The sequence below is a fragment of the Plecotus auritus genome (assembly GCF_963455305.1).
Source record: "Plecotus auritus genome assembly, chromosome: 4".
NCBI classification, from domain to species: domain Eukaryota; kingdom Metazoa; phylum Chordata; class Mammalia; order Chiroptera; family Vespertilionidae; genus Plecotus; species Plecotus auritus.
The window spans coordinates 165,352,573-165,365,777 of NC_137775.1; the positions used below are offsets into that span (position 1 = coordinate 165,352,573).

The window sequence follows — 13,205 nt, forward strand, 5'->3', positions numbered from 1 at the left end:
CGGTGCATGAAATTCATGCATGGGCGTATGTGTCCCTCAGCCCAGCCTGCACTCTCTCCTACCGGGATCGGGCCTAAACGGGCAGTCGGACATCCCACTCACAATCCAGGACTGCTGGCTCCCAACTGCTCGCCTGCCTGCCTTCCTGATTGCCCCTAACTGCTTCTGCCTGCCAGCCTGATCACCCCCTAACCACTCCCCTGCCAGCCTGATTGCCCCTAACTGTCCTCCCCTGCAGGCCTGGTCACCCCTAACTGCCCTCCCCTGCAGGCCTGGTCCCCGCCCCCCCAACAGCCCTCCCCTGCAGGCCTGGTCACCCCCAACTGCCCTCCCTTGCAGGCCTGGTCACCCCTAACTGCCCTCCCCTGCAGGCTTGATCACCCCCAACTGCCCTCCCTTACAGGCCTGGTTCCTCCTAACTGCCATCCCCTGCTGGCCATCTTGTGGTGGCCATCTTGTGTCCACATGGGGGCAGGATCTTTGACCACATAGGAGCAGCCATTTTGTCTGTTGGAGTGATGGTCAATTTGCATATTACTTTTTTATTAGATAGGATTATTTATAATACAGTACTACATTTATTTTGTTAACCAAATTGTCTCATTTTCGGCCAGTGTGAGCCTCTTCTAGCCAGCTCCTCAATTATTTTAATAAACTTCCATTATTTTTTGAGCATTTTAAGAAGAGGTCCTGAGTTGCTGTAATATTTTCCCTGCCCCAGCCCTGAAATCAGCCATTCCCTCAGAGCCCTGGCTCCCAGAAACCAAGATCTGGCTGACAGGTGATGTGGGCCTTTGCTCTCCTAGGCTCTCTCAGTAGATTGAACTAGAAAATATGCAGTTGCATGTATGCACACACACGTCTTCTATCTTCTGTTTATTAAAACAATGGGCTCATACCGATCCCTTTGATTCCATTCCCACACTACAGAGTTCATTTGTGCCTTTCCCCTCTCCAGTTTTAAGTGCCTTCTCCAAAGGTGACAAGCACAGCTTCCATTATCCACAAAATCTTTACTTATTTGCACCTAAAAGACAAACTGGCTTTCAGAATTGTGAACGATGCCACAGTAAAAACAACAACAACAACAACAAACACCCTAACTTACTGGAGTACACTATTTATTTATAGTTCTTGTTGTTTTTACCTTCAAACTGATAGTCAAAACACTTAATCCAATTACATGAGTTCTACCTGCACCACTTGAGTATGTATTCATTTTGCACACAGCTGGATTCATTTTTCAAGTTCTTTTTAATTTTTCATTGCAGTTGACACTCAGTATACAGGGTGTCCCCTAAAACATGCATACACACTTTAACAGCTGATGGCTCAACTTTAACATGAAATTTAATTTAATAAACACTGCCTTTATAATTATTCCAAGTGTGTGTATACATTTTTGGGGTATTAGTTTATATCATATATGTTGGTTTCAGGCATACAGCATAGTGGTTAGACATGAAGATGGTTCTAAGAGTTAGAATCATCCCCAAAAATACAGCAGAATCACTCCTCTGCTCCCATCCCTCCTCCCAGCTGTTATCCAGCACCTCAGACAGCTGGGAAGATCATCATTTGCCTCTAATTGTTTTCACCAAATGTCCCAGGTTTTTCTGACGGGGTGAGCTCTGAGTCAGGTACATAAAGACAGCCTGCCAGGGAACCACCAGGCAGGTAACATAATGACAATTGCCCTGGAAAGAGATTTTGAAGGCACCCCAACCTCATTCTGTTTCTTTCGTTGGCTACCAGACTGCGGGTTTTTATCATTACTGTGGCTGTTTGCAAAGCTACCTTGGAGCAGGAGAGGGGAGGATGAGGTGAGTTTAAAATGCCAGGAAGCTTCTTGTTGTTGTTAGACTCTATTGTAGGTAAACTGTCCCCAGGTGCTCTAAGCCTTTGGTTAACTAGCAGAGTGTTGAAAATGTTAATTTTGACCATTTTAGACAGTTTTCTCATTTATGGAGGAGGAGATAATTTTCAGCTGTATTTACTTCATCATTTTTGCTGACCCAGAATGATTTTAAAAATATAAAATTAAAAATAGACCCTGGCCAGGCAGCACAGTTGGTTAGAGCATTTTGCTGATATGCCAAGGTTGCAGGTTTGATCCCTGATCAGGACACATGCAAGAATCAACCAATGAATGCACAAATAAGTGGAACAACAAATCCCTGTTTCCAAAATCAATAAATAAAATAAAAAAGTGTAAAAAATATGTATAAATATATAAATTGGATCATGATAGTTTTCTACTTCAAATGTTTAATTTCCAATGCTCTTAGAATAAAATCCAAACTCCTTGATAAAAGTCTGTAAGACTAAAAGGAATCTGTTTCCATCTCCAGAATCATCTTTTCTAAAACACATTTTTTTAAAGCTATTGGCGCTTTTTTTTTTTGCATTTTCAATACAACTTAATTTTTCTTAATTGCTACTTTTATTGAGGTATAATTAGCACATAATGTTGTGGAAGTTTAAGGTGTACACTGTGTTGGTTTGATACATTTGTACCTGAATTATCCTTAATCCCACTTCCCTCTCACTCAAAATGCTGCAGCTACGCAGAGCCCCTTCACATTGTTGAGAGTTGAGCGTCAGAAAACATACCTCCACCGCCTACAGCACAAAAAGAACTGGTTTCTGATCATTCTGTTGGTTCCCTCTTTTGTGCTCTGTTGGCCTTGATTCAAGTCCATCAGGAAAGAGCACATTCCTCTCTCTCAGCAGCCTCAGGAGAATCGACAGATCTCCCAGGCTCTCCTGGGTCAGAGGTCTGAACCCTGTGAGGGATTCAGTGTGATTCACCAGACCTGATATCTTGCGCTGGGTATGCAGCCAATTCCAGTGGAAGCACCTGGATTGAAAGCATGGCAGGGAATGGCTGCCCTGAGGAACGTATGGAAGGTTGCCAGGAAAAAGACTGACAGATGTTGGGCAGAGGCTACAACCACTGTGCTCCATTCCATTGTTTTTGGGTCCATTCACGCTCTCGCTTTTTCATCTGACCAGGTTGCTAAGCATGACTGGCTCATGATCATTCTCTCAATATTATCTTAAATGTTTTCTCTTAAAATAGATCTATTTCAACCGTTTAATAAGTAGCTGCTTTCCCCACTCTCTATTACAACACTTCTTTAACCTTCCCAACCTTTAGTAACTGACATGAGATTGATTTTCTCAGCAAATATTTATTTAGCACCAATTAGTGCCAGACAGTGCACTAAACCTTGTTTATTCTTTCATAACACATTATTTCTCTTTTACTTCCTAAGCACGTTTCAATGCCTAGAACATAGTAAGTCCGAAATAACATTCAATGAATAAATGAATAAAATGACCTTGATACTTCAATAAGGCTATTTTTATATGTTTTGGGGGTGGGAAAGAAACAGAGATGTATTATTTTGTGAGACAAGTTTATCTTAGTCTTTCCTCATTGTTTGACCACTTAATTTGTTTTAGGCACACAGAGAGACTCCAAATTAGGTAATAAAAAGAAGCTTATCATATAAAATCTTATACAAATTAAACATAGTATTTATAAAATCAGCAACAGAAGTCCTCAATACATTACTGGAAACTCTAGGGACCAGGTATATTTCAGTATTCAATTGTGTTCAGATTTTATAAATGTAACTAATGTAAGTTATGTTCCTTATACTATATAACATATTCTGTAGGGTAAGGACAATATGTAAAAATTTCTATAGCATAACATCACACCAAGAAGAATTAAGAAAGACAAAATAAGTATCTTGATTTTTGTTTAGGTAGGTTCTACCATGAAATGGATTTGTTATGAACTTATAAAAACATTAAGATCTTTAGATTTGGGAATTGCAAAGATTGTGAACTTATAATCACATATTTTTCTATAAGAAGCCAGTGCAATATTGTTTCAAAATTAGTTTCCGTACCTTGATTATTATATCTAGGCAGTTTCTCTGCTGTTGTTGCCTTTATTTCCACTGAATTAAAAGTTCTAACTCACATTTTAGGTCACTGGGGATGATAGAACTACTTATTCACGTAAGTATGTTTTTCATCATTATATACAGGGTGGGGCAAAGGAGGTTCATACTTATGAATATACAGAACACAGAGTTTACTCTTATATTATTATTAATTACTGTATTATTTTCTATACGCACAACTCTAAATCTACTTTTGACCCACCTTGTACAGCTGTTAGTCCATAAGCACTTATTACACGTTTTGCCCAGTCCACATGGTCATGTTTACCATACCATTTCCTGAGTGCATAGGAAGATTACATTTCATAGTATCAATAGCAGTTATGTTTGGGGAACATGACTTTACCAGTCAACGGAGGATGGACGAAAGTGATAGAAGCCATTTGAAGCCCAGCTCTTATAAACATTCAGCATGACCCTTCTTTCAGCTCTCACTGTGTTTCCTACAGAAATCTTGGATACCATGTGTGTCAGGTGTATAGCCAACAAGATAGAAGAAGACTGACGCAATTGCACAGGGCTATGAGTGACCAGTAAACTTTTACTGTGTTAAGCCACTGTGAATTCAGGGATATATTTGTCATATCCACACAGCTCACAAATAATTTTCCCCAAACGAAAAATCAATCCTCTCATAAGTTTTCAGTGATAGAGCAAAAAACTCATCAAGAGATTCTTCTTTATATAGTAATCTCACGTATATCACAAGTTGTCTTCAGCCCACTGCAGAGTGAAATGCCAACTAAGAAGTACTAGCAATACAGTAACTGCCTTTTTAACATTGGATGTCAATGATACTATGCAAAATCCATCAAGGGATCAAGACATTTTGCTAAATAACTTCTTCAGTTTTCTTTCTGAGTTTTTCAACTCAAGTTTCCATAGCACCTCCCAACTTCTCCAGAGCACTGGGATCTTGCTCAGCCTGCTCATAACCAAGGCCCCCAAGTGCAAGGGAATTCATGCTCTCTAGAGCAACTTTCAACTCTAGGATGGTGAGTCAGTGGATGACAGTCTAATTCTCCTGTTACTTGGAAAGGAAATTCTGAGCTGCATTCTACACAATTAGAGGACCTCTAGTAGGACTGAGTTCTGCTTTCTAGAGTAAGAACCAGATCAATGACATACTTTTTGTTGGCTTTCCTTCAGAATCTCCTAACCTCCTCATTCTACTTCCACACTCTGGCTTCCTGGGATCACCTCCCAAATGAACAATGTGAATGTGTATTTTGGGGGGGACAACCAAACTAATTCAATATGTCTGTTGTATTGTGCATTTTGTGAATTTACCTATAAAAGCAATCAATTTCATTCCTAATTGGTTAGAAAGCCCTCGCTGGTTTAGCTCAGTGGATAGAGCAGTGGCCTGCGGACCAAAGGGTCCCTAGTTCATTTCTGGTCAAGGGCACGTACCTTGGTTGCAGGCTCCTCTACGGCCTGGCCCCTGGTCGGAGCTTGTGCAGGAGGCAACCAATCGATGTGTTTCTCTCACATCAATATTTCTATCTTTCCCTCTCTCTTCCACTCTCTCTAAAAATCAATGAGAAAATATCCTTGGGTGATGATTTAAAAAAAAAAATGGTACAGAGGAGAAACCAAGATGGCGGCATAGGTAAGCACCTAAACTGCTGCCTCGCACAACAATTTCAAAACTACAACTAAAAGACAGAATGTCTATCACCCAGAACCACGGGAAAGCTGGCTGAGTGGAAGTTCTACAACTAGAAGGAAAGAGCAAACAGCATTGAGGGGTGCACAAGCGCTGAAAAGCTGAGGTACGGAGACACGCGAATCGAGCTGGCGACGGGTGACTGAAAGCGCTGCTGTTTTCAACCCGAAGGGAGATAAGCTCCCGATTACTCCAAACTCATTTCTGGGGAGACGGGGGGGACCCAAACTCCTACGGGGAGAAGCTGGACTGTCTGCCGTGGGGTCGGAAAGTGAGGGAGGCTTGCTTGCAGGGCTGCACACAGGAACAATTGTTTATTGTGCTGGGGCGCGGGACACGGGGACACAGTCGGAGACGCAGAGCCGCAGAGCCAGCTTACTGGCAGCCATCGCTGTTTGCCACGCCCTAGCCTAGTCACACCCTGAGACCCCGCCCCGCACAACCTACAAACCCACCCAAGCTCCAAGCAGCGGCTTTAGCATATGAATGGCCTGCCCTATCGCAGCTTAACCTAGCAAACTTGCAGCCTGGGTCAGACAGCTCCAAAACCTCCAAATCCCAAGCAAAGAGGAGAAAACTGTAGTTCTTGCTGTAGCTCCTGCTGGGTGACCTCAGACAGTAGCTGACCTGCACCCCATTGGAGATCCAGAAGCCAGTGTACCTAGTGGTCAGTGTGAGACACCAGATTTCAACTCCTCACATCCATAAGTGATACATTCAAGAGGCAGACTCAGTGAGCACCAAAGCCTCACTGAAACAAGTCCTGCACCATAAGTGTGTCTCCAGCGCAGCAGTTCTTCCATTATAGACACAGCGGGTCCTCACAGCCAATTGGCCTGGAGGTCAATTCCTCCCAGTGTACCAACAGCAATCAAGGCTTAACTACACCAAGACTTTGCACTCAGCCCACAAAGGGGTGTACCAAAGGCGTCCACCTCAGGTGATTGGGGAGGCTGAGCTACTGGCCCCTATAGGTCACCTACCACACAAAGCCACTCCATCAACATAAGGAAGCAGCAAAATGTGGAGACAAAGAAACATGTCACGAATGAGAGAAATGGAGGAAAGCAAACTAATGGACGACATAGAGTTCAGAACCACATTTATAAGGTTACTCAAGAATCTTCTAAAAACCGCCGAGAAACTTGATGAGACCTCCGAGGAGCTTAGTGAGACCTTCAAGGACCTTAATGAGAATGCCAAAAAAATGGAAAAGGACCCGTCAGAAATTAAGCATACACTGTCTGAAATAAAGAATATACAGAAACTCCACTGTAGATCAACGTACCCCAAGAATCAAACCAAAGATCTGAAATATGAGGAAACAAAAAACACCCAACCAGAAAAACAAAAAGAAAAAATCCAAAAATATGAAGATAGTGTAAGGAGCCTCTGGGACAACCTTAAGTGTACCAACATCTGAATTTTTGGGGTGCCAGAAGAAGAGAAAGAGCAAAATATTGAAAACCTATTAGAAGAAATAATGACAGAAAACTTTCCCTACCTGGTGAAAGAAATAGACTTAAAGTTCAGGAAGCACACAGAACCCCATACAAGAGGAATCCAAAGAGGACCACACCAAGACACATCATAATTAAAATACCAAGGGCAAAAGACAAAGAGAGAATCTTGAAAGCAGCAAGAGAAAAACGGTTAGTTACCTACAAGGGAGCACCCATACGACTGTCAGCTGATTTCTCGGCAGAAACTATGCAGGCCAGAAGGGAGTGGCAAGAAATATTCAAAGTGATGAACAGCAAGAACCTACAACCAAGATTACTCTACCCAGCAAAGCTATCATTCAGAATTGAAGGGCAGATAAAGAGCTTCACAGACAAGAAAAAGCTAAAGGAGTTCATCACCACCAAACCAGGATTACATTAAATGCTGAAGGGTGTTCTTTAAGAAGAGGAAGAAGAAGAAAAAGGTAAAGATAAAAATTATGAACAACAAAATGACATCAAATACATACCTACCAACAAGTGAATCTAAAAATCAAGTGAATAAAAAATCTGAAGAACAGAATGGACTGGTGAATATAATAGAATCAGGGACATAGAAAGGGAGTGGACTGACAATTCTCACGAAGAAGGGGGTGTGAGGGGTCTGGGAAGAGACTGGACAAAAAGCTTACACCTATGGATGAAGACAGTGGTGGGGGGTAAGGGCATGGGGTGGGGTGGGGAATCAGGTGGAGGGGAGCTAGGGGGGAAAAAAGAGGAACACCTGTAATAATCTGAACAATAAAGATTTATTTTAAAAAAATGGTACAAAGAAGACATCAGATTATTTACTAGGGTGGCACTAATGAAACAGATTTCTTGACCCAATACAATCTACTTTTAAGATTGCCACTTCTCTTTCACAGCTACATTCCCAGTGTCTATAGCAGTCTTTGGCATATCTAAGTGCTCAATTAGTATTGTGAATTTGATAATGGAATTCTATTCAGCCATAAAGTAGGAAATTCTGCCATTTGCAACAACGTGGATGGACTGTGAGGGCATTATGCTAAGTGAAATAAGTCAAACAGAGAAAGACAAATACTGTAAGATCTTACTTATATGTGGAATCTAAAAATATCAAACTCTTAGAAACAGATCAGATTTGTGGTTGCCAGATGCAAGGGACAGGGGGTGGAGGAAATGGGTAAAGGTTGTCAAAAGGTACAAATTTCTAGTTATAAGATAAATCAGTTCTGGGATGTTAAATATAGCATGGTGACTATAGTTAATAAAACTGTATTATATATTTGAACATTGCTAAGAGAGTAGAGCTTAAATGTTCTCACCACAAGAAAAAAATTTGGTAACTATGTGAGGTGATGGGTATTATCTAAATTTGTGGTAACCATTCCACAATATATAAATATATCAAATCATTATATTGTACATGTTAAACTTATAAAATGTTATATGCAAATTATATCTCAATAAAAGTGAGGGAAATATTTTTTAAAAGATCGGCACTTTTTTGTTTTGGCTTCTTCTATGTAAAATCCTCACATAAGATCATGTATTCTAGTATCTTCTATCTCAATGGATTGCAACACTTGACCACCCCCCCCCCATCAGAATTAGCCCCTTTCTTTACTTTTTTAAAAAAATATATATTTTATTGACTTTTTACAGAGAGGAAGGGAGAGGGATAGAGAGTTAGAAACATCGATGAGAGAGAAACATCGATCAGCTGCCTCCTGCACACCTCCCACTGGGGATGTGCCCCCAACCCAGGTACATGCCCTTGACCGGAATGGAACCTGGGACCCTTCAGTCCACAGGCCGACGCTCTATCCACTGAGCCAAACCGGTCAGGGCAAGCCCCTTTCTTTACTTTAACAACATTTCTAAGTATAAGTGTACCAACTGTTTTTCTTTATCTCATTAATTGCTCTTCAATCTGTCCGTTCTCTCCCTCTCTTCCACCACCATTCTAATAAACAACGTATTATTTCTCCAAATTGTGTCTACAACAGCCTCCTAACTAATCTATCCACACCCATTCTTCCCACCTACTCTCTTCTCTATATTAGAGCTGGATTGATTTTATTAAAACGTAAACTATGGGAAAAAAAAACACCAAGATGGCGGCATAGGTAAACACCTAAACTGCTGCCTCGCACAACAATTTCAAAACTACAACTAAAAGACAGAACGGACACCATCCAGAACCACAGGAAAGCAGGCTGAGTGAAAATTCTACAACTAGAAGGAAGGAGAAAAGCTCACAGAGAATTGGAGGTACGGCAAAGGGGCTTTGTGTGCGCAGAGAGGAAGGGCGGCTGAGAGCCTGGCTGACTTCCTCTGGCGGAAGGGGGAAGGAAGCCTCCGACCGCACTGAACCCCAGTTCTGACTGCACTGAACCCCAGTTCCGGGCGAACCCCTGGGGACCCACGCTCTTACGGGGGGAGTCTGGACTCTCGGGCGGAGACTCGAGCTGGGAAAGGCAGAAGTCTGAAGGCGCACGCGGGCCAGTGCGCACAAAAGCTGCGGAGGTTGCCATAGGCTTTCCCTAGTGGAAGGGAGTCAGAGGATCCTGACTTCACTGAGCCCCAGTTCTGACTGCAGTGAACCCCGGTTCCAGGCGAGCCCCTGGGGACCCACGCTCTTGTGGGGGGAGTCTGGACTCTCGGGCGGAGACTCGGGAGCCAGGGAAGGCGGAGGACTGAAAGTGCACACATGCGCGCCTGTGCGCACAAAGGCTGCGGGGGTTGCCACAGGCTTTCCCTAGTGGAGGGGAGTCAGAGGATTCTGACTGCACTGAGCCCCAGTTCTGACTGCAGTGAACCCCGGTTCCAGGCGAGCCCCTGGGGACCCACGCTCTTGTGGGGGGAGTCTGGACTCTCAGGCGGAGACTCGAGCTGGGGAAGGCAGAGGACTGAAAGCGCACGTGCACGCAAGGGTGGGGCTGACAGGAAGCCAAGACTGACGCTCCACCCCATCCAAGCTGAGCACAGAGGCTATTGCAATTTGGCAAGTCTAATCCTATAAGGCTGTCTCCAGCACCGGGCTTCTCCCAGCATAGACACAGCTGATCCTTACAGCCAACTGACCCGGAGGTCAATTCTTCCCAGTGATACCAACAACAATAAAGACTTAATTACAACAAGGCTGTACACACAGTCCACAAAGGGGTGCACCAAGAGTGTCCACCTCAGGTTAACTGGGGAGGCAGACCCACTGGGCCATATTGGAAACCTAGCACAAATATCTACCTTACCAACTCAGGGAATCAGTGAAAATGCGGGGTCAAAGAATCAGATCACAAACGAAAGAAATGGAGGAAAACAAACGACTGGATATAGAATTCAAAACCACCGTTATAAGACTTTTTAAGAATATCCTAGAAAAGGCCGATAAATATAACGAGACCCTCGAAGAGATGAAAAAGGACCAACTAGAAATTAAACATACACTGACTGAAATAAAAAATATTATACAGAGACCCAAAAACAGACAAGAGGAACACAAAAATCAAGTCAAAGAATTGAAACACAAAGAAGCAAAAAACACTCAACCGAAAAAGCAAAAAGCAAAAAAAAAAAAAAAAATCCAAAAAGTTGAAGATAGTGTAAGAAGACTCTGGGACAACTTCAAGCGTACCAACATCAGAATTATGGGGGTGCCAGAAGAAGAGAGAGAGCAAGATACTGAAAACCTATTTGAAGAAATAATGACCGAAAACTTCCCCCACCTGGTGAAAGAAATAGACTTACAAGTCCAGGAAGCGCACAGAACCCCAAACAAAAGGAATCCAAAGAGGACCACACCAAGACACATTATAATTAAAATGCCAAGAGCAAAAGACAAAGAGAGAATATTAAAAGCAGCAAGAGAAAAACAGTTAATTACCTACAAGGGAGCACCCATATGACTGTCAGCTGACTTCTCAACAGAAACTATGCAGGCCAGACGGGAGTGGCAAGAAATTTTCAATGTGATGAATAGCAAGAACCTACAACCAAGATTACTCTACCCAGCAAAGCTATCATTCAGAATTGAAGGGAAGATAAAGAGCTTCACAGATAAGAAAAAGCTAAAGGAGTTCATCACCACCAAACCAGTATTATATGAAATGCTGAAAGGTATTCTTAAAGAAGAGGAAGAAGAAAAAAGTAAAGATAAAAATTATGAACAACAAATACATATCTATCAACAAGCGAACCTAAAAATCAAGTGAATTAAAAACCTGAGGAGCAGAATAATCTGGTGAATATAATAGAATCAGGGGCATAGAAAGGGAGTGGACTGATAATTCTCAGGGGGAAAGGGGTATGGGGGGTTCATGAAGAGACTGGACAAAAATCATACACCTATGGATGAGGACAGTGGGGGGGAGGTAAGGGCAGAAGGTGGGGTGGGAAAGGGGTGGAGGGGAGCTATGGGGGGAAAAAGGAGAAATAATTGTAATAATCTGAATAAAGATTTATTTAAAAAAAAAAACAAACAAAAAACGTAAACTATGACCACATCAGCATCCTTCCTTGTTCAAATGCTTCAGACTCTTTCTACCTTTAAAATCATGCATGGTTTGGTCCCACCTACCTCTGGGTCACCTTCCTTCTCCACACTCCAAACATCCCCTTCCTCTAACTCATACTCCGGCTGCACTGTACTTTCTAAGAGAACCCCATATTCACTAGGATTTCTTCTCCCCAAAGGACTCAAGATATGTTCTCTCTGCCTCAAACATTCTTCCTTACTTCACTTTATCTTATGAATTCATACTCATCCTTTTGATGTCAGCACAAACTTTCTCAGGAAATCTCAGACCTTGCTGACTAGGTCAAGTCCCATTGTGATCAGGTTTTATAGCACCAATCACAATTGCAATTGGACATTTATTTGTATGACCACTTGATTAACATCTGTCTTTCCCACTAGAATGTTAACTCCTTGAGGGCAGAGCCTGAATTTGTTTAGCTCACCACAGTATCCTCAGAACATGACCTGACTCCTATTCACATATTAGACATGCAATACATAAGCAGCTAGTAGGGTATTCCATGGGAAATTTCAAAATGCAAATTTGTGAAGCAGCTTCATCTTCAAATGGCTTGCTTGAAAGTTTTTATTCATCCCCTCAATTGGGTATGGTCAGGACATAGGAATAATAGCTCAAATCTTAGACCACTGATCCCAGAGGTCAGACAGACCCCATCTATTTGCTATATCTGTACTTGGAGGTTCTGACCTTGGCATTGTTTTCTACTTTATTATCTTTTAAGTATTCTATTAGCCTCAACTTTAGCCTTAACGTTTTTATCTAATACTCTTTTCTATCATCTCTAGGAACTTACAGATGTGAATGTCCCCCAAAGAGAAGTCATAGGAAAAGTCACAAGCTTTTCAGGGATATTTTGAATCTACATCTGAGTTTCTTGAATTCCTGAAAGTGCAGAAAAGCACCACAGTTTGTTTTTTTAGAGCAAAACCTTACTATCGCCAACTGAAAAAAAAGTATTCTAACTTAAGTTCACCACAGGGACCCCAAACTCACCATGTACTCATTTGCCCACTATGAGGATGTTTCGTTGGGATAGAAATCCTCAACATGTGGCAGAGTCTCCACATTCTTTTTGACCCATCAAGTAAGGACCATTCAGGTAGCAACAACTAATGAAAAACTATTTGGACTCTTCCTATCAAAACATAAAGTCAGACGTAAGATCGCCTTTTCAGAGGAAATTGCAGAGATTAAGGCACTTATCAAAGATTTGTGAGATGCTGGCCAATGATTCTTCTTATCCCCATTTAATTCCTCAGTAGGGTCAGTGCAAAAACTGATGCTATTTCCAACTGCATTTTCTAATCCTACAGTGACCTCTTTCCCAGTGCAGATGAATAAACTTTCTGATCCCTGATCTGTAGTTCCTGATTTATGGATCATGCATTACTTTGCTCCTGTTCACTTGGACTACCAGGAACAGTTTTCTATCACTTGGCAGGAGCAACAGTTCACGAATTCTCTTCCTCTGTGCCAATATCCAGTCATTTATACTCATAGCGACCTTTCCTTCCTTCTAGGACATGAACCCGACCCAATATATTTACAA

General features: G+C 42.1%; 1 protein-coding gene across 7 annotated transcripts in view; it reads right to left on the minus strand.

Annotated features, from left to right (window-relative positions):
* SGCE (sarcoglycan epsilon) overlaps positions 1-13,205 on the minus strand; it is a 205,178-nt gene that overhangs the window by 124,836 nt on the left and 67,137 nt on the right. The window lies entirely within an intron of this gene.